Here is a 25,059-nt window from a genome sequence, read left to right on the forward strand (position 1 = left end):
CCCGCCGCAGCTCCCAGTATTGTCTTCCGGTTGCTAGACGACGCCGCTTTCCAGTACATTATTCGGAATATAAAAACTAAAATGTAAGTAAAGCATTTTAATACAGATCATTTCAACCGCAACGAGGCAATTGGCCCCTGATTAAATTGGCGAGGAAAGGTAATGAACTCATTCCGATCGACATATTTAGGGACCCTCTTGCCAAATCCAATTGGCAGCTTCATAATTATGGAAACATCCATGTTATTTCCACTCAACCGGGGCTAGGCCTGCCGGTATCTGATTCAATGTTTACTTCGTGAATGAGGTCAGTCCCCGGCACAGCTGGGGTTTTAGCCAAGGAACCAGAGCTGCTCGTCAGCAGACAGCGTTCCCACTAGAATCTGACCATCGTTGTCTGGGCTTCCAGGATAACCTGGGTGAGCCGCGCTCTCTGGCATTTCTGGGGCCTGGCTCTTCTTCCTGCTCCGCTAGTGGTTCCCGGGGAATCAGTCAGAGCCCGGGCTGCGGCCTGGGCATGATGAGATCACGTCCAAGTTTCCCACAGCCCAGCAATTCGCTCTGACTTGCCCCCCCGCGTATTGCAACATCTCGACCATTCCGAGCTTCAGACCTGCCAGGAAACGGGGTAGGGTTTTGTTTGTTTGTTTGTTTGGGGGTTTTGTTTGTTGTTTTCTGTTTTCTGTGTTTTGGGTTTTTTTTTTTTTTAAGTATTTATTCCAGGATGGCTCCATTTGTGGGGTGCGAGAGTGACTCAGAGTGCCTTGCGAGCCACCTCCAAAGGTAACCATGTCCCACAGGCCGGCGCGTCCTCTGCGCCAACTCCCCACCCTGGTAAAAACAAAACCAAAAGCTCACGAGGGCTCCAAACACCCACTTGAAGAACACGCGCTTATGGAGTGGTGTTCTCCAAGGGCACGCAAGCTGCCGGGAAGGCCGCCGAGGGCAGAAAGGAAAGCGAGTTCTGCGCTGTTGCGTGGGGCAGAGAAGAAGCGTGTGCTCGACGTCTCGAGAGGCTCCTTCTCGGCCTGGCACCGATTTCTTGATCTTAGAGCGTAAGGTCCTAGGAAGCTTAGAGATGGTGATTTGGTTTGGATCCCCACATAATCGTGGGCATCATATACCAAACAGTTTTGCCTAGCAAGATCGGGGGGGGGGGGGGGGGGGGAGCACCGGGAGATGGTTTGAGAACTGGATAGATACAAAGGCAGATTCAATAAAGACGCTTCCTCTTTCTCGACGTTGACAAAGCAGGGGATGTGTCACACGGCACCTTCGCATCTCCTGTCGGCGGGGCCGACGGCTGCTGACGCAGACGGAAGAGAAACTCGGAGGAGATACCGTCCCAGATGTAAAGGGGTGAACTCTCTCTTCCTCTGACCTCGACAGAAGTCCGAGGAGGAAGACTCAACTCTCTCTTATCTAAAGGGTGAGTCCAGCTGCCACGAGAGATTTCGAAACCTCTCTCCCCACGCAGGGGTGGACATCCCCACGGGGTCCAGAGAGCCCGCCCGAGTGCAGTTCAGGCCGCTTCTCTTACACGCTCTCCTCAAGCGCACAACCTGTCCCAGACCCGAGATGCTCCCGTCACCTACCCAATACCCACCCCACCCCCCTTCTGGGGCTTGCCTTCAACTTGTTGCATCCCTCGCTGTCACAGTTGTCACCTTACCACCTGCACGACTTTTCCCTTGAATCTCCTTCTGGCCGGTTTGGAAGATGGGGCCCTAAACGAAGTTCACGCTTTCCCTCTCTCCGGCCCGTGGTCTGTGCTCCTCGGCTGCAGCCACGCTGGCTGAACGCACCAGGCGCACATCCGCCTCAGGGCCTTGGCGCGTGCTGTTCCCCCCACCACGAGCGCTCTGTGTCACCCACGTGGCTCCCTCACTCCCTTCCTCGGGGTCTTTACCCACACGCCCACTCATCAGTGAGCTGTCCCCCACCACTCTCTTCGGAGCTCCCGCCCACGCGTGGTTTCCCACGAGCTTATCTCCCCCTTGTCTCCTTCCTTATCTGCCTCGCCCACTGGAATGCCAGCTTCACGCGGGCAGGGACTTCTGACTCTCTCTGTCCTCTGTCACAGCCCGGTGCCCACAGCGGCGCTCAGCGTATCCACGCCGCGAGAGTTACTGGGCGTTCGCGGCTCGCCTGCGATTGAGGAATTCTCCGTTCCTCAAGCTGAAGGCCGCTTCGTGCCTCCTGGGCCCTCGGAGAGATCGGAGGAGTTGGGCCAAGGCCTCCCTCCCTCCCTCCTCCTCCTCACCGCCCTTTTGACGCTGTATATTCTGCTTCCCCGACAGACGCAGGAAAGTGGGGTCGTTCTAGAGGGAGACGGAGCCTTTCCCGATTTAGGAACACAGGTGTTGGCTCCGCCGGGGCCAAAGGCTCCCGCGTCTCTAGGAGCTCCCAGGAGGAAATTCATCTGAAATGTGCTCACCCTCCCTGGTGGGGAACGGGGCTGTGGGCGAGGCAGCCCATGCGGGCAGGCGGCCCTTACACAGGCTTTCCAGAAAGAGCTGGAAAGCAGATACCCGAGCCACAGGAAAAAGAATGACCTCTTGCAGCCAAGAGCCTGACTGGAAAGTCCGCGTAAAGGACACCTGGAGGAAGTGGGGGGCTCCATCACCTCCTCCGCCCGCCGGTAACCCTTTCTTCCTCACTCGGCCGCCCCGCACATCCGCCTTCCCGGAGGCTCACCCCATCTTTGCCATTCGAAAGCTCACTGGGTTCTCCCAACACATCAGAGCTTTTTTTTTTTCTTTTCCCTTTTTCTTTTCTTTTCTTTCTTTTTTTTTTTTTTTTTTTTTCATCTTGTTTGAAAAGCCTTTTGTGAGGTTGGGAGTGACCCAAAAGTCGCCTCTCTATTCCTGTCTGAGGAGAGAGTATTTCCAGATCGGAGGCGCGGTCTGCAGGGCCCGGGCCAGGCGTCCATGAATACCGGATTATGCCTCCTACCCCAGTCTCCTAAGCGTGTGCCAGCCACAGTTCCAGAATGAACCATAAGCGGAGAAAAAAAAATTTTGTGAATCAAGAGGTTTATTATTTTCTCCCAGTAAGGATTTTGAAACCCAGATTTCCACATTTTTAAGGGTTTGATGTCATAAAATTCCCATGTATGATTACATTTTAAAAAACAGAGTCATTGTGTGTGTGTGTGTGTGTGTGTGTGTGTGTGTGTGTGTTGGAACGTAAGAGGTTTAGCATACAACTCAGAAAATGAATTCCTAAACCCAGAGTTTGAAAGGCACAGACACAACGGGCCATCGAGCTGGGCATCTGCTACAACGAATCCATGGGATGTTAAGTCTGTTGTCCTGGAACCATCTGGAAATTAAATGTTAGTCTTCTGAAAAGAACCGGGACCTCCAAATGTTGTTGTTACTCTGAGTGCAGTGTAAGCAGGTTTCTATTTAAAACTTTCACACCGGCTACTTGAGTATTTCTTGTTCTCCGAAGGGTACCCTCTATACCTCTTGGATTCTTTTCCACCTTCCCTTTTCCATGTTAATTTGGCTTAATCCCACCTGCTGGCACGAAGGGAAAGATATTTATAAACATCATCTATAGGGGCGCCTGGGTGGCTCAATCAGTTAAGCCTCCGACTTTGGCTCAGATCATGATCTCACGGTCCGTGAGTTCAAGCCCCGTGTTGGGCTCTGTGCTGACGGCTCAGATCCCGGAGCCTGCTTTGGATTCTGCCTCCCCCTCTCTCTGCCCCTCCCCTGCTTGCACTCTGTCTCTCAAAAGTAAGTCGATATTTTAAAATTCTATATATAAAAAAAGTCTCCTGTAAAAGGAGCTGGGGAGTTGTGTGGTCTTTCACCGTTGCTGCTGCAACCAGACTTAGGTGGAGACCAGACAGTCCTCCAGCAGTGAGGGGTGGAGAGGGCCTGGGAGATGGGGAGGAAAGAGTGTGTCCCTGCCTTTATGTTAAAGAGAAGGCAAGACATTGCCCAACACAGTTACACCTTAGCAGACTACTCTAGCAAGGCCCTTGGATGCCCCCTTGGGTCCCAGGGTGCCTAATCTAAATAAACTCCAGATCTGTCAACACTGGCTTGGGGCCGGGAAACCAGACCAAACCCTCGGTCTTTCTTATTGTCTAAATTGTCTAGATCCAAAGTCCTCCTAGTCCTAATTATGGACTGAGAAGCAGTGAAGCCCAGACACTCCAGGGACTGTGGATTTTGTTCCTCTGTTCATTTCCCTAATTGTGTAAAACTTCTCACTTCGGGTCTTCGGAGGGCCCTCCTCCCTGTTTCCTCCTCCTCCTCCTCTCCTCTCCTCTTGGGCACTGCCAGTGTTGAGGGCAGGAGCAGCCCGGGGTGACATCGGCGGGGACAGAAGCGTGCTGGGGCAGACCCGCCGTGCCCATGAACAAGACAGCACTGTGTACAGAGGCTTTTCAGGGCGGTTTCGCAGATACGGGGATGTTGGACAGCGAGGAACAGAGAAATTCCAGAGATTTTTCACGTGCAAGCGGATATTTCCTTTGAGAGTTTCTAGACTAAATAATACTCCTTGTGTCTAAGGGACGGTGGATACTGCTGACCTGGCAATGTTCTCTGTGCGCGGGGAGAGGCAGAGGAAAGTGAAGTTGCCTGAGTAAATGTCTTTACTTAGAGGAATATTGGGGCTGTTCTCCCTCTGCCTGACGCGACATCCACTTCAAATACGGAGGAAGAACCTGTTGGCAGATCTCGGGAATAAAACGGGCCGGACTTCTAAGAATAAATATACCCGGGGCTCCCTATTCACCATTTTCACATGCCCCAGCCTCTGACAACCACCGATCCTTTTACTACCTCCGTAATTTTGCCTTTTCCAGAATGTTCTCTAAGTGAGATCACATCGTGTGTTGCCTTTTGAGGTCGGCTTGTTTCACTTAGTATTATGCATCTGAGTTTCCCCCATGTCTTTGCAGGGCTTGGTAGCTCATCAGCTTTGAGTACTAAATAACATCCCATCATCTGGATGTAGCCATGTTCATATGCATTTAATGCCAGGCTGTCTAATGGGGGCGATATTATTCATTAATAACTGGCATTATAATAAAATCTACGATATGACGAAAGCAAGACTTAGCTTAAATAGAACCACCTCTGTATCAACCTATTAATAGGAAGGCTGTTACTATTATTATCTTTCTGGTTGAAGTAAGTAAACCGAGACCCGGAGAGAAGCTGTCTTACACGTGGCAGATAGGTCAGTGAAGGGAGAGACCTATAAAGGGACCGAAGAGTCTAGAATCCCAGCCATTTGCTCTATGACAGATCAGAGCATATTGTACTGGGTTGTGTTTATGTTTTAAGTTTAGATGGCGGGGGGGGGGGGGGGGGGGGCGGACACCTGTTCCCAGCTCCTCAGGCTGACATGCAGAGGGGATCTTTAGGGGTGTGCTCCTTGCTTCTCTCCCTCCTCCCCCCACCCCATACACCCCTCCTCCCCCCTGTTCCTCTCCCAAGGGAGGCGGAGCTACATTCCCACTTGGGCGGATGGGGAGGAACGGCACATGGGAGTATCCCCCTCGCTCCTCCCCGGGATCTCCTGGCTGCCGAGAAAGTGCCAGGCAGTGGCACCACGGGACAGGAGGCATCGGCCCGTCTGCGTCAGGAGTGCGACGTTAGCAAGGCCACTTGCCCACAGACCTCATGACACCGGCATCCACATCTCCATTTTCTCCGACGCCTGCACCTCATTGCTGATCCTGATTTCAGTGGGGAGGATGCCCCCCACCCCCCCCCCCAAAAAAAACGTAATAATGCCATCACGGATAGATTTTAAAAGGCTCTCATCACGTTATCATCCGGATTCTTTCCAGCAGCAAAGTGTCTCTACCATCATGGAGTCCGGTAACTTTGAGGCTATTGCAGGCCTGAAAGACAATATTGAGTAAACCGAAGTAGTAACTTAAACGATGAACGCACCAGCCAGAGCGTGTAGCCAGCCGGCTTCCAGGGAATCACATGATCCCCCAGAGAAATCGGACCGAAAAACGAATTTTAGACCAGAAATTCAACTACTTGCAGCCTGTCCAACAATTCTACCTAGAAAGGTCTGCTCAGAGGGGCGCCCGGGAGGCTCATTCGGTTAAGTGTCAGACTTCAGCTCAGGTCATCTCACGGCTGGTGAGTTGGAGCCCCGCCTCGGGCTCTGTACTGATGGCTCAGAGCCTGGAGCCTGCTTCGCATTCTGTGTCTCCCTCTCTCGCTGACCCTCCCCTGCTTGCATTCTGTCTCTCTCAAAAGTAAATAAACATTAAAACTTTAAAAACAATTTTAAAAAATTTAGAAAGGTCTACACAGATACATAGAACCAATTTCAGACTAAAACAAGTATTAAGAAAATATTTCTATAATAAAGTAAAAATAAAATAATAAAAACAAAGAGTAAGGCTATCTCCCATTTTTTGTCAGGTGTTCCAAAGAACCTCGCTCTTCTCTCTTAATGGCTTGATACACATTTTCACACCTCGAAGTCCTTTCCCGCTACATCCAGGTCACTGTGCAACATCCGAATTTTCCGGAGCCAAGGTCGAAACACCACAACTTCCTACTACGGATGGCGAGAGTCAAAAGTGTAACGTCCACGTGTCTGACTCCACCGGGACCGTACAGGAATCAGGACAGAATCTAATTTGCCCACGTCCAATGCCTTATCTATGTGGCATCATTCGTGAGAACCCATTAATATCTGATCATGAGGAGGAGTTGGGGGGAGGATGCGGAAGGTTCCCCTGAGCACAGTCACCACCTCAGGTGGGGTGAGCTGCTCAGGGAGACAGATGCAGACTGTCACCCTGACTGATGCGTTGGCTTGCCCAGCCCCCTCCACCTCCCCCCCCCGCCCCTTGCCCATCTCCACTGATTCTGCCTTGGCCCAGTCCTACCGAGGCATGCATCGGGGGGTGTCTTCCGGAGGCCGTCCGGAAAGGCTTTGCTTTTCTTCTGAAAAAGACTGGCAATGCCCCTCGCCTTTTTCCTTCCTCCACCTGATTCTGTGAGGTGAACAACCACCTCTGTAAAGCCTCCAGTACCCTAGCGCACAAAGGCTCTCTCGCTGCCAGCCTTCCCTTTCCCGGGGGTCACAGTGGCAATCGAAGAACACTGGAAACGCTTGGAACATAATTAAGCCAAAGAAGACAGACTGCATTATTACAACTAACTGCTGGCCCACTACCCTCAGCTACTCCAAAGGGAACAGGATGTTAAGAAATGATTCTGTCTCTGGAGCGCCTGGGTGGCTCAGTCGGTTAAGTGTCGGACCTCGGCTCGGGTCGTGATCTCACAGCTCATGAGTTCTGGCCCCGCGTCCGGCTCTGTGCTGAGAGCAGAGATCAGCTTTGGATCCCCCGTGCCCCTCTCTCTCTGCCCCTCTCCTGCGGGCGCTCTCTCTCTCTCTCTCTCTCTCAAAATAAATAAATAAACAAACTCTTAAAATTTTTTTTAAGACTGTGAGGAAATCAAGTATGAGGCTTAATTGTGTGTGTACACTTGACGTGCCACAAGGTGTCTAAATATTTGGTCAAACGTTATTTCTGGGCGTGTCTGTGAGGGTGTTTCTGGGCAAGGTTAGCACGTGAGTCAGTCGGTGGACAGTAAAGCAGGGAACCCTCCCGGGTGTGAACGGGCCCCAGCCAATCCCCTGGAAGCCTGAATAAGAAAGAATTCGCGCTCTGTCTGACCGTCCCTCCCTCCGGCCGGAACGTTGGTCTTCTGCCTTTGGACTTGACTCAGAGCAGAACCATCGGCCCTCCAGAGTCTCCCGCTCCCCAAATGCAAACCTGGGACTTCTCAGCCCCAATAACCCTCGGAGGCCGATCCCTTAGTGTAAATACACCTGTTAGTTCTGTTTCCCTGGAGGAGTCAGGCTCCTTACACACGGGGTGGGCCCCCCACCCCCCCGCCCCCCAGCCCCCCACCCCCCAGCCCCCCACCATTGCCAAACACAGCTTCTTCTGACTGGAAGCAGCCGAGCTGGGAGGGAAGAAATTTCACTTCAGTGACTCTCTCTGTTGCACAGAGACCCTGTAGACTCGAAGTGATCAGCGAACTGTTTGTTCTCCAGCAGCTGCTGGAGGGTCACCGGGCTCCCAGACATTTCACCGGGGGGGGGGGGGGATTGAAGAGAAATCGGCCCCCCCCCCAGGGAGTGTTGAACAGGCCCTGGAGAGTGAGGAAGAGGCTTTCAACTCCAGGGTACCCGGAAGCCCTCTCTGTGCCACAGCTTGGTTTTACAAACATGGCATGTGATGTCAGCAGCTGGTGTCTCACAAAACTTTTTCTAATGTTTATTTTTTGAGAGAGAGAGACAGAGAGACAGAGAGACAGGGTGCAAGCAGGGGAGGGACAGAGAGAGAGGGAGACACAGAATCCGAAAGCGGGCTCCAGGCTCCGAGCTGTCAGCACAGAGCCCGACGCGGGGCTCGAACCCACAGATCGTGAGATCATGACCTGAGCCGAGGTCGGACGTTCAACCGACTGAGCCACCCAGGCGCCCCTGCGGCTGGTGTTTTTAGATGGAGGCTGTTTCCCAGGTCCCTTCTCCCCAACACTAGCCTCCCTTTTTCCACCTCGGAAATGTGTGCAGATTCTAGACCACGCCACCATGTGGACTTCAGCCCTTCGGTTTATTGAGTTTAAGGAGTAGCTTCGAGGAGCACAGCATCACACGATTCCGTATAAATGTGCATGAAAGGCAATGCTCTCAAAGCCCTATCACCTCCCATCCTGCAAGCTCCCCGCCGGAATGGGGAGAGCTGGCTCAAATGGAGTTTCAAGCCGCATCTCAGCCGCTGAGACGTGAGCGGGGTCCTTGCATCACACGCTGTGTCGAAACCCAGGAGAGCAGGGGTAGCTGACTGCCTCTGCCGAATTCCCGGGACTACCGTGGGGGGTTCCAAGCCCACGCGGGAAGCGTCGTCGGCCTGTGGCTGGGGGCGCAAGAGGGGGAGATGGGGCAATTCTTGTCCGTCACTCCGGCCGCCCTCACCTCGCTTGGTGTTCAACTCTTTCCAAGTTCCCCTGGCCCCTGTGCCAGGGCAGGCTAGACACGGCCAGGATATTTATAGTGCTGGTACAGGCCTGGGCAGCTCAGTGGGAGCAGATGTTTTCTGATAGGGGGAAAGGGAGCTATTTATACTGGGAGTTGAATGAAAATTCACCGGAGAGGAGGCTGCAGCCATAGTTGATATTCCTGTCTTCCCAACACTGGGGAAAGTTCTGTAGATCCTTAGGTAAAAGGATTTCTCACCCTCGCTGCCCAGACAGCTCAACTCGGTAGAGGCTCGTTGAGTGCCAGGTGCTGGGTGGGCACTGAGACGAACAAGACACGGGTCTTCTCCCTGGTACAGTTCAGGAGGAGGAGAGACCGTGGAAGCAACTCACGATGATCCGGTCCATCCCTGCCAGCCGGGAGCACCACTGGAGCCCGGAGGCCAGCATGATGGTGGCTGCTGGGTTGGGGGGGGCGAGGGGGGCTGGGTGGGGAGAACAGGCATAGTCAGGGACAGCCACGAGGCCAGTGCCCCCTAGCCTGGCTTGGAAGGATCGGCAGGAAAGGTGCAGGGGAGAAGGTGTGGAGGCTGTGGTAATGGAATTCGGGGTGTGGAGGCCTTGCAGCCCGCCTGATGCATTCCAGGAACATCCAGGAATCAGACGTGATCTCAGGGTAGTGGGACTTCCTGAGGGATTTCAGAGGAGGGGCCGAACAGGTGAGCTGGGTCTGGGCCGTGAAGGGTCATCACCCATCGTCTGGAGTTGTTCAGACGTCACCTTCAGGCAGGAGGAGCCGGCAAAGCTTTTAGGGAAGGGAGCTGTCATCACCTGGGGAGCGACAGAAACCACGGACCTGTGCGCAGGTTCCTCCTGCGTCCTCAGCGTCCTGCGGCAGCACCCCCGGCACGCAGTCGGTGTTCCATAAATGTCTGCTGAAGGAGAAGATTCGCGCGGTGGCATCCCTGAGATGAGCCCAGGCAGATTTGTTACAAGCGGGTGGCAGCTGTAGGCACCGTCCCCAAGTTTCTTCCCACCACCCAGCCCCGGGTCTGTCCCCGGCTCAGACTCTGCCCGCTGCGATCCCCCCGGATGAGCCCAAGTAACAGTAATAACGCTATCAGCGGAAGACTTCTCTGCGTATTCTCGCTGAAGGCTTGGGGAGACGGAGCAAGTTTACAAATGTGAGGAAAATGGCTTATTAGCCTCTTCCTTGTTCCGAAACCCCCTGACGCCGTCTCTGCCAACCTAGTTCTGGCCTCCAGCCCTGCTTCCCCTGCCTCCGGCCTCTTCACACCCCCTTCCTCCTTCTCCCCAGATGCCCATTCTCGTATTATGCAGAGCAGCTCAAGGCTTTGGGGGGCTTTTGTTTCCTGGTCCCCATTTCTCTTAACTCTGAAGGCCTCACCTTTCACCCCTTAGCGGGTTATCTTCCTAAACAAAGACTTTTTGCTTCCCTGGTGAGGATGCGCGCTCCAGGAGGTGAGAAACTCATCTTCCCGAAACCACGGCATGGCGGGGCCCTGCGTGGTATTTCTATCCCTCACCGCTATCCTTGGGACAAATGTTGGAGACCAAGATTCTTTGCTGGAACAAACTTTTCCAGGCTCTTGAAACGTCTCCCACCCCAAGCGGTGCCCTTCCTCGTTCCCACATGACTCCTGCTGAGTCAGATCGCCAAGAACCCCCACCCTCGATGCCTGATGGGGCTCCTCACCCCCACTGCCCCCCAGGGGACGTCTGACCACCCTGGCCTGCCTTCAGCAAGAACCCCATTGGGTGGGTTTAGCGAGGACCCCCTTCACCCCTGATGTTTCCTCTTAGTAATCTACCTTCCTCTGTCCCCACCCTACTCCTTGGCTCTAATCTCCTACTTGCCCCCGCTGTATTCAGAATGGAGTCCAATCTCCATCACAGGGGTCCTTGCGCCTATTGCCATGCCCCCCACCCCTGGATTAAAGTCTGTCTTACCGTCTCGAACAAGTGTCTTTGAATAATTTGCTCTTTAACAGGAGAAGACTTCACGCAGAGCAAGGCAATTTGGTATTTAGTCTCTGGCTCCAGGGCCGGCCCCACTATACATATGCAGAAAGACGGAGACAGAACAGGTCTACGTGGGCTGGGAGCAGACAGGACAGGTCTTCCAGATGACCTTAGATAGGAAAAGTTAAGCCTCTTGGGTTGGAGCTGGACGCCACGGAGAGGCTTACTGGCTAAGCCCCGGAGGTGATCAGGGATCGGGGAACACAATGACACAATGAGAAAGGTGCAGAGAGGGAGGAGAAAATGTGGGCTTTGTACGTTTTGAGGGGGAAGCCAAGAGGGCCCCCGACCCAGGTCGGGATTGTTTTCTGGGCCGGGAACGCAAAGAGCCCGGCAGTGCCCAGGCCAGGGCAGTGGAGGAGGCTTAGGGCTGGCAGGCATGGGCTGTCCCCAGCAGAGCTCATTTCCACCGGCAGCCATCTCAGTCCGCTGGCTCGCGTGGGTGTCGAATTTTCCGCGGACCTTGACTTTCTACAGAGATTGGGAACTTGCTGAAAAGCCCTGTCCTGACCCTCAGGTGTTTGATACAAACTCTTGATTTCTTCTTGGAAAGCGGCAAGGATTTTCCATGTAATCCAGACTCCCTCCCCGCCTCACTTGAGTATTTCTGTCCCATATCTGTTCGGCGTGGTCAGGGGTTGGTGGAAGGAGCCGGGAAATGAGACAGTTGGATGCCGCTGGGCCCAGCCACTCCCAGGAGCACCCCCACCCGCCACCACTCAAAGGGCGCCGACACCAGTTGGCGGCACCGAGGGAGGTGTGTTAAGACGAGGGTGCAGAGACATCCAGAAGGCCACCATGCAAGTGTGGGAAAGCAACATCAATCCCACCAGAGGCCGACCCAGGTCCCAAGGAGGAGGAAGGCAGGTGGGTGAGAGAGGTCCCAGGTCCATGAGCAAGCAGTGAAATGAGGAAACAAAAAAAACAAAAAAAAACAAAAAAAAACCCAAGGCTTGGGTCATGAGTTCACAGTTCATGGGTTCGAGGCCCAAGTCAGACTCTGCGCTGACAGCACGTGCCTGGGATTCTGTCTCCCTCTCTCTCCTCCCCTCCCCCACTCGCTCTCTATCTCTCTCTCAAAATAAGTAAAAATAAAGTTTAAAGAAATATATAAAAAATAAAATATCTAGTTGGTGGAGTGTCCGGGGGCGTCCACCCCGAGGTCCCAGGCTCCCGGGAGAATGTGGGTGCGGGGCTAGGTGGGAAAACCATGTGGAGTCTGGTGAGGCCAGGAACCCGTCACTGGTGCAAACATCCATGGTGGAAGAGAAGGGGCAAGACGAGCCGCCTCGGGGAATCTAGGAAACAATACGTACCCATGGGCTACGACCACTGCCTGCTCTCAGGCCCGGCTCCCGGGGTGGGTGTGAACTCCTGTATCTACTGGGAGAGCCGGGGGAACAGGGCCCCAAGGTTTTCATTCTTGTGACTTTTACACACGTAACGCTCTCACACGCCATTTTGGGCCCCGCCTCTTGGTCACCTGGTAGGAGAGGTGAGACCCCTCTCCGAGGGGGTGGCTTCACCTCTCACCCTCTCGGGACCCCTGACTGGGCCCCCCCCAAATCTCCTGAGCAGCTTCCCCTCCTGCAGTCCCGTGGACAATGAGAACTGTGACAATGGAGAACATGTCCCCTCAGACCGACGTCTCCAGGTACACGTGATAGAGAAGCGGGGCCCAACCTCCTGTGTGGCTGAGACCTTCCAGCGTGGTCTCCTTGTAACAACCAAGAGCCACTGAGGAAGAAGTCTCGATGTGGTTTCTTGGCATACTGGCTGCACCCAGGACTAACGAGGGTGTGTTTAGACTCTTCTGAGAGAGAGCCTCCTTTTTTGCCAAGTCCACTGTCTCGGGTCCTCTTCTCCACTAAAGATTCCAGAAGGGTTTGATGCCATACTTGGAGAAGGGGGAACGTACTTTGGAGTCGTCGAATGGAACAGAAACCAGAATGGAAACCAAGAAGGAAAGGGGGTTTGCAGTCCGCTGTTGTTATCTTATCAAAGAGCCCTTGTCAGGTAGGTCAGCTGTGTTTTCTCTCAGAAAATCGTCAGCCTATTCACTAGGAAACTTTGAGGCCCGTAAGCAGTTTACAAAGTGGAGTGACCGAGAGTCTGGAAGGTACGCCACCCCCTTTCCCAAGCCTTTGAAATCTGGAAGCAAGACAGGGATAGAGATAGAGGAGGAGTGTGGCGCCCCCTGGCGAGAGAGGATCATAGCACCCAGCACCGGCCTCCACCTACAGAGGACCCAGGCTCTAACATCCTCCACCTGTGTGCAAACCCCAAGATCAAGACCTTTACACAAAGCCCTTCGGAGTCTGCACCTTCGGGAAACTCGAAGCTGACGTGGCTCAATCTTGGAAGACCTCATTTAGATCGTGGCCAAATGGGGAGGGATGAGTTTATCCCAATGGGAGATGCACAGACCAGTGAAGGGCTGAGATCATGGATAGCCAGACAGTCGAGAGGGCTCAGGTCTTGTGGTCTCAGATACTCTCCACAGGACCCATGACTCTATCCTAGCCAGCCACCCCTGCTGCAGCCCAGAGTTTTCCTGCAGGCTGAGGACTGGGCAGACATCAGGTCTGCCTGATGAACCTTCAAGCTGAACCAAGCATCTCGGTCCATCTGGGATAAAAGTACTTGTCAGATATGATTATAGAAAGTCCCAGGGAAGATTAAAAGCAAATGCCACGTGCCTGTAAAGGGACATGGTCTCGGAATAACCCAACACCAGGACTCACCTCCTGGGTCCGGTGGAAAAGTCTATGAAAGGCCAGAAATGGATTCTGTTCTTTCCAGGCCCGGACTTGAAGTCGAGGGGAAGTTACAGGGAGTGAGATCTGGATGGGCACCTATTGCTGCAAGAAACTCTCCAGGCTCAGATTTTCATGCCTGACGTTTCCAGGTCCCAAACTGAGATTCCATCCAGGAATGATTTGATTCTCGTAAAGAACACCTGAAGATCAACTACTGGGACCTCATCAAGATAAAAACTTCAGAACAGTGAAGGAAACAATCAACAAAACGAAAAGGCAACTGACGGAATGGGAGAAGATACTTGCAAATGACATATCGGATAAAGGGTTAGTATCCAAAATCTATAAAGAACTCATCAAACTCAACACCCGAAAACCAGATCATCCAGTGAAGAAATGGGCAACAGACGTGAATAGACACTTCTCCAAAGAAGACATCCAGATGGCCAACCGACACATGAAAAAATGCTCAACAGCACTCATCATCAGGGAAAGACAAATCAAAGCCACAGTGAGATACCACCTCACCCCTGTCAGAAGGGCTAACGTTAACAACTCAGGCAACGACAGATGTTGGCGAGGATGCGGAGAAAGAGGATCTCTTTTGCACTGCTGGTGGAAATGCAAACTGGTGCGGCCACTCTGGAAAACAGTATGGAGGTTCCTCAAAAAATTAAAAATAGAACTACCCTACGACCCAGCAATTGCACTGTTAGGTATATATCCAAGGGATACACGTGTGCTGTTTCGAAGGGGCACATGCACCCCAATATTTACAGTGGCATTATCGACGATAGCCAAGGTATGGAGCCCAAATGTCCATCGATGGATGAATGAATAAAAAAGATGTGGTATAGGGGCGCCTGGGTGGCACAGTTGGTTAAGCGTCCGACTTCAGCCAGGTCACGATCTCGCGCTCCGTGAGTTCGAGCCCCGCGTCAGGCTCTGGGCTGATGGCTCAGAGCCGGGAGCCTGTTTCCGATTCTGTGTCTCCCTCTCTCTCTGCCCCTCCCCCATTCATGCTCTGTCTCTCTCTGTCCCAAAAATAATAAACGTTAAAAAAAAAATTTTTTTTTTAAAAAGATGTGGTATATATATACAATGGGGTACTACTCAGCAATCAAAAAGAATGAAATCTTGCCATTTGCAACAATGTGGATGGAACTGGAGGGTATTATGCTGAGCAAAATCAGTCAGAGAAAGACAAATATCATATGACTTCACTCATATGTGGAATTTAAGACACAAAACAGACGAACATGAGGGAAGGGAAACAAAAATCATATAAAAACAGGGAGGAGGACAAAACATAAGAGACTCTTAAATACAGAGAACAAACTGAGGGTTGTCAGAGGGCTGTGGGGGTGGGGGGGGCTAAATGGGCAAGGGCCATTAAAGAGGGCACTGAGTGTTATACGTAGGCGATGAATCACTCGAATCTACTCCTGAAATCATTATTGCACTATATGCCAACTAACTTGGATGTAAATTAAACATAAATAAATAGGGGCACCTGGGTGGCTCAGCCGGTTAAGCGTCCGACTTCGGCTCAGGTCACGATCTTGAGGTTCACGGGATCGAGCCCACGTCGGGCTGGGTGCTGACAGCACGGAGCCCGGAGCCTGTTTCAGATTCTGTGTCCCTCTCTCTCTGCCCCTGCCCCGCTCGCCCTCTGTCAAAAATAAATAAACATTAAAAATAGTAATAAACATAAATAAATAAATAAATGCACGACCATTTGTCTCTGTGTAACACTGACAGGGAGCACCGTGGGCGTGAGTGAACCCAGAGTAATGGGGATCCAGGAAGTCCTCCCTCTGCCATAAGTGTTACTGAGGCAGGGGGTTCCTTCCAAGCATTCTGAAATTCCCTGGACGGCCCAGCCACAGACTCGGTAGGAATTAGGCAAGAGGGCCTTCCATGCACCCTCACACCTGGACGAGGTATAATTTTTTCACTGAGAGCTAATTCACGTGCCATTGTAGGCGAGTTATACGTTGAGAATATTTTTAGAATATTCGCAGAGTTGTCCATCCATCACCACAGTCCATTTCACAACATTTTCATCCCCCCCCACAAAAAAAACCCAAGCTCTAGTCAACATCCCATTGCCTCCAGCCCCGCACAACCACTAATCTACTTTCTCTAGGAATTTGCCTGTTCTGGGCATCTCACATAAATGGAATCTCACATAAATGGACACACAAATTGTGTCTGGCTTCCTTCACTTAGCATAATGTCTCCAAGGTTCACCCATGCATAGCACACATCGGTTCCAGATTTCTTTTCGCGTCCGAATAACGTCTCGCCGCACGGATATACCACATTTTATTTCTCCATTCACCAATTTATGGCCAGTTGGGTTTCCACTTTGGGGCGATGATGAATAATGCTGCTGTGAACACTCATGAACACGATTTTGTTTATACATGTTTTCATTTCGCTTGGGTAGATACCAAGAAGTGGAAATGCCAGATTATGTGGAAACTCCACATCCAACCTTTCCAGGAACCGCCAGACCATTTTCCACCCCTCTTCACTTTTCAGGAGTCCCAAGAATTGGTCAGTCATGTTTTACAAAACAACAGTATCACTGGATCTTTCCAGAGAGAGTCTTTCAAAAGTCCTGGGGCTAAATTTCAATGTTAGCTGAGAAAAGTTGGCCAGCCAACAGCCTTGGTTAGATGAAATTAATACCAGGAATTTTAAAAGCCCGTTTTGTTTTAACATCTGATGAGAAGCCTTCCAGTGCAAATTAGCACTTCGAGTTGCGCCCTTTAGAAAGAAGAGAGCAGGGAAGACGAAGACCCCTTGATCAGCGTGCACGATCTTTAGGGATCATGCATCCTTTCACGAACACTGATCAAGAACCGGTTGCAGGGAGCCTGGGGGGCTCGGGCGGTAAAACGTCCAACTCTTGGTTTCTGCTCAGATCGTGATCTCACCGTTCGTGGGATCGAGCCCCGAATCGGGCTCTGCGAGGACAGTGCGGAGCCTGCTTGGGATTCTCTCTCGCCCTCTCTCTCTGTCCCTCCCCCACTCGCTTTCCCTTGCTCGCTCTCTAGCACGCGCGCGCGCTCTTGAAATAAATCAACTTTAAAAAGCAAACAGAAGGGGCACCTGGGTGGCGCAGTCGGTTAAGCGTCCCACTTCAGCCAGGTCACGATCTCGCGGTCCGTGAGTTCGAGCCCCGCGTCGGGCTCTGGGCTGATGGCTCAGAGCCTGGAGCCTGTTTCCGATTCTGTGTCTCCCTCTCTCTCTGCCCCTCCCCCGTTCATGCTCTGTCTCTCTCTGTCCCAAAAATAAATAAACGTTCAAAAAAAAAAAAAAAGAAAATTAAATTAAAAAAAAAAAAAAAGCAAACAGAAAAGAAAAGAACCAATTGCAAGTCAGGCTAGTCCTGGGTACTCGGGATACACAGATGAACAAGACAGACACTGGCTCTGCCCTTATGGGCTAAGTTCTGGCATGAGAGAGAGTCCCATGAAACTGACATTACTACTCAGCAGGTACCAGAGGACCTGAGAGAAAATAACAAAGGTGTTAAGGGCGGGGCTGCTTGGGACAGGATGGTCAGGAAACTCCTCTCTGACTTCATTTACCTAACAAGCTACCACAACTCAGCCACCTAAAACAGCACCCATTTATTACAGATCAGAAGTCTGGGCGGGCTCAAGGGGGCTCTGCGCTCAGGGTCTTACGTGACCAAAACCAAGGCGTCGGCAGGGCTGTGCTCTCATCTGGAAGCTCTCAGAAAGAATCCACTTCCAGGCTGGAGTCCATTGTTCAGAGTCTGGTTTCTTGCCCACATAGGCCCGTCTTGGTCTCTTCCAGCTGCTACAACAGAACAACTAAGGGCTTAAAGAGTTCTCTCCCGCCGCTCTGGAAGCTGGGAAGTCCAAGATCAAGGTGCCAGCAGGTTCGGTGTCTGGTGAGAGCCCGCTCCCTGGTTCACTGCCAGCCTCGCCGTGTGTCCTCACATGGCAGGAGGGAGCAGGATTGCTCTCTGGGATCTCTTATGAAGGCACGAATCCCACTCATGAGGGGCCCACCCTTTTGACCCAGTCACCCCCCCCCCAAGGCCCCACCTCCTAATCACAGTGGGATGAGGTTTTGTCAACATATGGACACTGCGTGTAGAGCAAGGACCAAGGTCCCTGTCTCCTCGCTGGCTGTCAGCTGAGGGTCGCCCTCAGCAACTGGGGGACACCCACGTTCCTGTCCGTGCAGCCAAGGCCCATCCGGTCCTGCCCATGCTTGCTTCTCGGGACTTCTCCTCCTGCCAGCAGCCACAGAAGTGCTCTGCCTTTGAGGGCGCGTGTCTTCCCATCTTAAGGTGAGCTGTGTCCCACAATTGAATATGACTCCTAGAGTCACAGGTTCCGGGGCTGAGGGAGGGGTGTTCGAGACTGCGGCCAACCACAAAGAGGACACAGAGATCTCCAACGTGAGGAAGGGGCGGGAGGGTCCCAGACGGAGGAGACGGCGTCCTCCCTGGGTCTGCAAGGTCAGCTGGGCTGCAAGAAAGCAGGCGGTGCGGAGTATGGCCCGAGGGGAGGAGGTAAGTGGGTGGGGGGCACCCTCTCAACCATCAGGTCCTCGTAAACAGAGGCGAACTGGATGTTGCCGGACGTGGCACCGGGCCCAAGACACTTGGAGGCTGCCTTTTAGAATTAAGCCCTTGCTGTTACTTTTAATACCTCCGGGTGTGACGTACAATTCACATTCAATAAACAGCACGTATCTAAAGTGTGCAATTCGGTAACTTTTGACACCCGTGAAAACATGTCCACAACCAAGATAATGAACAGATGCATCCGTCCCAAAAGGTTCCTCAGGCCGCTTTGTCACCTCGTCCCTTCACCCCTGCAGCTCCCCCAGCCCCCAGCAGCCACTGCTCTGCTTCCTGTCCCTCCAGATTAGCTTGCATTTTCTAGACTTTTATACAAATGCAACCACGCAGTTCTGTCATGAGATGAATTGTGTCCCCCCCCCACAAAATTCCTATTCGGAAGCCCTGACCACCCCCCCCCCCCCACACACACACAGCACACCAGAACGGGACTATATTTGGAGATGTGACCTTTGAAGAGGTGACTGAGTTAACATGAGGTCATTAGGTTGGGCTCTAAAAGAGGTGACTGAGTTAACACGAGGTCATTAGGTTGGGCCCTCATCCAACAGGACTGGTGTCCTTATAAGAAGAGGAGGTTACGGGGCGCCTGGGCGGCTCATTCGGTGAAGCGTCAGACTTCGGCTCAGGTCATGATCTCGTGGGTCGTGAGTTCAAGCCCCACACTGGGCTCTGTGCTGACAGCCCGGAGCCCAGAGCCTGCTTCCGATTCTGTGTGTATCTCTCCCTCTGCCCCTCCCCTGCTCACACTCTATCTCTGTCTCTCTCTGAAGTAAATAAACATTAAAAAAAAAACCTTAGAAGAGGAAATTAGGACACACACAGAGGGAGGACCAGGTGAAGACACCAGAAGACCCATCCACAAGCCAAGGATGGAAACCTCACAAGAGACAAGATCTGCCAATGACTCGAGCTCAGCTTCCCAGCCTCCAGAACTGGGAGAGAATAAATTTCTTTGGTTGAAGCCACCAGGTGAGGGGTCCTTGGTTATGGCATGCCCAGCGGACTAGTACGTCCTTTTTTATGTCTAACTTCTTTCGTCCAACATATTTCTTTTGAAATTCATCTATGCTTTTGCATATGCTTGTTTATTTTTAGTGTTGAATAATATCCCATTATATGGATATACCACAACGTATTTAGCCATTCATCTGCTAGGCGCATTCAGGGTACCTTCAGTTTTCTGCTCTTTATATAAATAATGCTGCTACGGACATTGGTTTACAAATGTTTGTGTGACATATGTTTCCTTTTCTTCTGGGTAAATATTCAGGCATAGAATGGCTGGGCCATATAGCAGTTGTATGTGGAACTTTTTAAAAAAATATTTATTTAGAAACAGAGAGAGAGAGAGAGAGAGAGAGCAAGCATGGGAGGGGCAGAGAGAGGAGAGAGAATCCGAAGCAGGCTCCGTGCCGTCAGCACAGAGCCCAACGCGGGGCTCGAACCCACGAACCGCGAGATCATGACCAAAGCCAAAATCAAGAATCAGACACCTAACCGACTGAGCCACCCAGGCGCTCCCTGTGTGGAATTTTTTTTTTAAAGTGCCAAACTGTTGGGGCGCCTGGGTGGTTCAGTCGGTTAAGCGTCTGACTCTTGGTTTCGGCTCCGGGCATGATCTCATGGTTTCGTGAGTTCAAGCCCCGAGTTGGCTGTCTCCGTCTCTCTCAAAATAAATAAATAAACTAAAAAAAAAAAAAAGTACCAAACTGTTTTCCCAAAGTGGTTGTACTATTTTAACATTCCGGCCAGCAGTGTTTGAGTTCCACATCTTTACCAGCACCTGGCATGGTCGGTCTTTTTAATTTTAGCCACTCAAACAGATGTATAGTAATATCACATTGTGGTTTTAATTTGCATTTCCCCAGTGACTAGTGAGTTTAGCATTGGCTCATGTGTTTATTGGCCATCCGATAAGGAAAAACATGTTTATTAAACGAAATAGGCATCTTTTGGCGCAAATATTTTACCCATTCTTAAGTGGGTTGTTGTCCTAATAACTTTTCAGAGTTCTTTATATACAGTATTTGAATACGAGTCCTTTATCAGATGCATGATTTGTAAATGTTTTCTACTGGCCTGTGGCTTTTCTTCTTCAGGCTTGTAAAAGTATCTTTCAAAATAACAGAAGTTGGTTGTTTTTGTTTTTGTTTTTCAATTTGGATTAAGTCCGATTTATCAACTTGTTTTTTTATGGATATGCTTTTGGTGCCGTATCTCAGAAATCCTTGCCTAACCCAAGGCGACAAGATTTTCTTCTGTCTTGTCATCTAGGAGTTGTTTTAAGTTTTACATTTAAATCTGTTTTGGATTCATATGTTTATATGACACAAGGTATGGATTGATTTTTTTTTTTTTTTTTTTTTTTTTTTTTTTTTTTTTTTTTTTTGCATAGGGATGTTCAGTTATTTCGGAACATTTATTGAAATGAGTGCCTCTTTTCCGGGGCGCCTGGGCGGTCCAGTCGGTTGAGCGTCCGACTTGATTTCGGCTCAGGTCCTGATCCCAGGGTCGTGAGCGTGAGCCCCGAGTCAGGCTCACGCTGGCAGCACGGAGTCTGCTCGGGATTCTTCCTCTCCTCTCTCTCTCTCAAAATAAATAAATAAACTTTAAAAAAAATGAATACCCCTTTTCCACGGAATCGCCTTTGAACTTGCATTGAAAATCCGTTGTCCATATTTGTGTGGGTCTATTTCTGGGCTCTCCGTTCTGTGCCATCGATCTATTTGTTTGTCGTTACAATTACGTTCCACATTACCTGGATTACTGTTGCTTTATAAGCCTTGAAACCAGATGCTATGAGACCTCCTCTTTCGCTCTTCCTTTGCAAAGTTGTTTGGGCGATTCTACGTCCATCCCATTTCCATTTGAATTTTGGGATCGGTTTGTCAAGTTTCTGCCCAAAAAGCCTGCTGAGCGTTTGACTGGGATTGCGCAGAACCTACAGATCACTGTGAGGAGAATCAACACTTGAACAATATATTCTTTAACTGGGATATAATTCACATGCCACAGCCTTCACCATTTTATTATTTTTAATTTTTATTTCAGAGAGAGAGCACGCGCGCGTGCAAGTCGGGGGAGGGATCAGAGGGAGAAGGAGAATCCCAGGCAGGCTCCCAGCTCGGCGTGGCACCCAAGGTGGGGCTCGATCCCACAACCCTGGGATCATGACCTGAGCCAAAACCAAGGGTCAGACGCGCTTTCAACCAACCTGAGGCGCCCAGGCACCCCATACATTCACCATTTTAACGTGCACTGTTCAGTGGTTTCTAGTATAGTCACAAGGTCGTATAACCATCGCCACCATCAAATTCCAGCACATTTCCGTCAACCCAGAAAGAAACTCCATCCCCATGAGCAGTTATTTCAACCCCCATATCCCTCAGCCACTGGCAGCCACTCATGTATTTTCTGTCTCAATGAAGTTGCCTGTTCTGGACAGTTCATGTAAATGGAATCCGACAACACGTGACCTTTTGTGTCTGGCTTCTTCTGTTCCCAGCCATGTTTTCAAGGTTCACCCAGGTTGTGGCACGTCTTAACAACACCGAGCCCACGGCCCCTACCTAAATGTTGAGAAATGCCAGGCTGGGACACCGCGGACAGCATTTTCTAGGATTAAATCCCTGAAATCAGCTTTTGAGACATATATATGTGTTTATTCTTTCTCAAAGTAAACCACGTGACTCATTTCCAGTTAACTGAGGGGACGGCTGGCCGGAGTTTATAAAATCACTGAACTTTCGAACTGACAGGAAACAGAAAATGCGTAGTCAAGAGGTTGCAAACCAGTTGCCCAGAAGCCAACTTGGCGATCGGACGTGTTTGTGTGGCCGATACAGGATGTCATTAATATGTGAGCCAACATTTCCGAATTTGGGAGCGCTCGCAAAAAAAAAATTCTTTAAAAACGCAGACGTCTGGTAGACCAGGGCCCGCATTGCATTTCGCTGGGGTGGGGGCGTGGCTGGGCGAGGGGCGGAGCTTCCCCCCTGCCCTCCCCCCAGGTCTCCCAGGACCCCCCCCCCCCCCCCCCCCCCAGGCCACCCTCCACCTGCCCTGACTGTAGACCTGTGAATTCGCATCTCCTCACACGGGTCTGACCTCTTTTACAGGCAAGTGCTGGCAGGTGACCTGACTTCCCAGAGGGGACAAACCTCGAGTCAGGCGGGGAACCGTACATGCTGATCGAAGTTCTGTGCTGTTTCCTACCCCGTGGACATCCCCTCCCACCAGGGTGACCAGCTCATTCCGGTTTGCTTGGGAATTCTCTGGTTGTAGAACATAAAGTTCTTTAGCCCAGAAACCCTCTCAGTTCCAGGCAAACCGGGATCTTTGGCCACCCTCCCTCTTGCTTCCCGCCCTTTTCCCCCACCGAAAAATAAAATAAGTTGAAAAATGCTTAAAGCACTGGGCCAGACACCGTCATCGTCAGCAGCCCTGCCCCTGCTCTTTCTCCAAGCAGTGCGCAGTCCCTGGGGCAGTGGCCGGGTGGGACCCGTCGTCCTGGGCCTCCCGGGGCCCGCGTGGAGGAGCCTGGCACGCGGAGGGCCTCGGTCCCCGCGGACACAGCGCGCTGACCCCTTTCTGCCAGATGGCAGCGAGCACCTCTGTTTGTGATTAGGGTGCTGGCTGCACTCGGAACCCAGCAAGCCCATGATGAAAGCTTCGAGAAGAACATTGTTAGAGACTTTTCATAGTTTCCCAAGTAAATATTACACTCACTGCTGCTTGAATTACTAATGCCTTGGAAGCCGAGACCGAAATCTGTTCCCAAACAGGCTCCTCTTTTTTTCTCTGTCACCTAGGCACTCGGCATTGTTGTCGAATTGTTTTTCCTGGGCTCGCTCACGGCTCAGAACATTCCCTCAGAGTGACCTCCTGGCACCTCTCGAGCCCGGATCATTTCCCAGCACCTCTGCACCAGCTCCTTATCCCGCAGGAGGCAGGTGATCCCCAAGTCCTATGATGTGGCCGCAGGAAGGGGAGCGGTGGAGCGCCGGCCACAGATCCTCTGCAGGGACACCGGGCTCTGAACAGGCAGCCGCCGGCAGGAGGACAGAGCCCTGCCCACGCGTCCCCTGCAGGCCCCCTCCGGGGCCCTCAACCTCTTCCTCAGCCTCCTGGAGACCAAAGGGCCCTTGGGTCTTCGCCGTCTTTCTTGCTGCTTATAAAAAGCTAGTAAGCAGCTGGTTTGGTTTAGAGAAGTATGCGGCCAGGGTTATTAAACAGAACCAAAGCTGAATAATGAGGAGAGGAAAGGGAAAGCAAGCCGGCTTGTACACGCGGGGACGGTGACAGCTCGTAAATCCCAGCGCCGCCTATTTCTGCCTGGGTCTCTGGCCGGGGCGACGCCGTCCTCACCGAGCCCGAAAGAAGCCCCGGTTAGACCAATCTCATGGAGAAAACGCACTCCGCCCTCCTCGCCATCCCCCTTCCCGTGTGTTGTCCCACACGTACTCGTGACATCGGGGTCAGATGAGTCAGAGTCCTTGGGGGAGGCTGGTCACACAGTAGATGGCCGTGGGAGAGACGGCCAGACGGTAAGGAGGAAGGGGCCGAGCGACCTCAGACAGCTCCCTGCAGTGAGAGGCGCTGAGATCACCGATATCCCGCGAGGGCAGAGGGCGCACTGGGGACAGGGGGCTTGGTGGTCACCTCGGCTGGAACAAAGCTGCCAGCCCCCTGGGGTCCTAGAGCCTTCCAGAGAAGAAAAGCCCGGGACGTGTGGGCTCAGGACTGGACTGTGGGGGTAAATGATCCCTCCTCCCGCTCTAGGGGTGCCTGGGTCACACTGGGGGGCCAGGATTCAGTATAGCACGTGGGTGGGCGCAAAGGGAGGAGAGAGGATGGGAGTATGGCACCGTCTTCTTGTCAACCGTATAATCCTCCAACCCAGCTCTGGAGGGACCTTGTCCCACATCTGAGAGAGAGAAGCCACAAAAGGCAGAAAGAAGTGAAGCGTAACTCCTTAGAATCTGCTAGAAACTGAAGAGAGCGTGGCCTGTGTGCTTAGGGTCTTATACAAGGATCCCAAAACGGGTGGGCAGAGGCTCACATCTCTTTCACTTCCGCTAAAGCAACATATAAAGAAATGGGAAGAAGATGGGGCCGCCGAGGAGACGAGGAGGGGTCACAGACAGATACAAACCACGGAGACCCGACAAGGTCAGCTGAGGGCAGGGCAGGGGGTGTTCAGGGTGGTGCTGTTACAAAGGTGACCCACTGGCCTGTGTTGGTCAGCTAACAGCTTGTCACAAGGACATCAAAACAGGGGTAGCGATCAAGAATAAATACCAAGAAGGGCGCCTGGGTGGCTGAGTCGGTTAAGTGTCTGACTTCAGCTCAGGTCATGATCTCATGGATCGTGGGTTCGAGCCCCATGTCAGGCTCTGTGCAGACAGCTGGGAGCCTGGAGCCTGCTTGGGATTCTCTCTCTCTCTCTCTCTCTCTCTCTCTCTCTCTCTGTCTCTCTCTCTGCCCCTCCCCTGCTTGCTCCTTCTCTCTCAAAATAAATAAACTTAAAAAAAAAAAAAAAAGTAAACACTGAGAATCCCCAAATGCCCTTTTCCCCTTTTTAGGTTGGTCCCATCCTATCTTGTGAGACCAATTTTGTGACCGTTGA

The 25,059-nt window shown here is 51.8% G+C and overlaps 1 long non-coding RNA gene across 2 annotated transcripts; it reads left to right on the forward strand.

Annotated features, from left to right (window-relative positions):
* LOC121020534 (uncharacterized) lies at positions 1-3,356 on the forward strand. 2 transcript variants are annotated; one of them, XR_005786185.1, is made up of 3 exons: positions 1-83; positions 1,255-1,429; positions 2,084-3,356. It is a non-coding gene; the product is annotated as an uncharacterized LOC121020534 (long non-coding RNA). The 2 variants fall into 2 exon arrangements; XR_005786183.1 differs by having other exon boundaries at positions 1,255-3,356.
* The last annotated feature ends 21,703 nt before the right edge of the window (positions 3,357-25,059 follow it).

This window comes from Herpailurus yagouaroundi, unplaced genomic scaffold, assembly GCF_014898765.1.
Source record: "Herpailurus yagouaroundi ecotype Mexico unplaced genomic scaffold, PumYag 77, whole genome shotgun sequence".
NCBI classification, from domain to species: domain Eukaryota; kingdom Metazoa; phylum Chordata; class Mammalia; order Carnivora; family Felidae; genus Herpailurus; species Herpailurus yagouaroundi.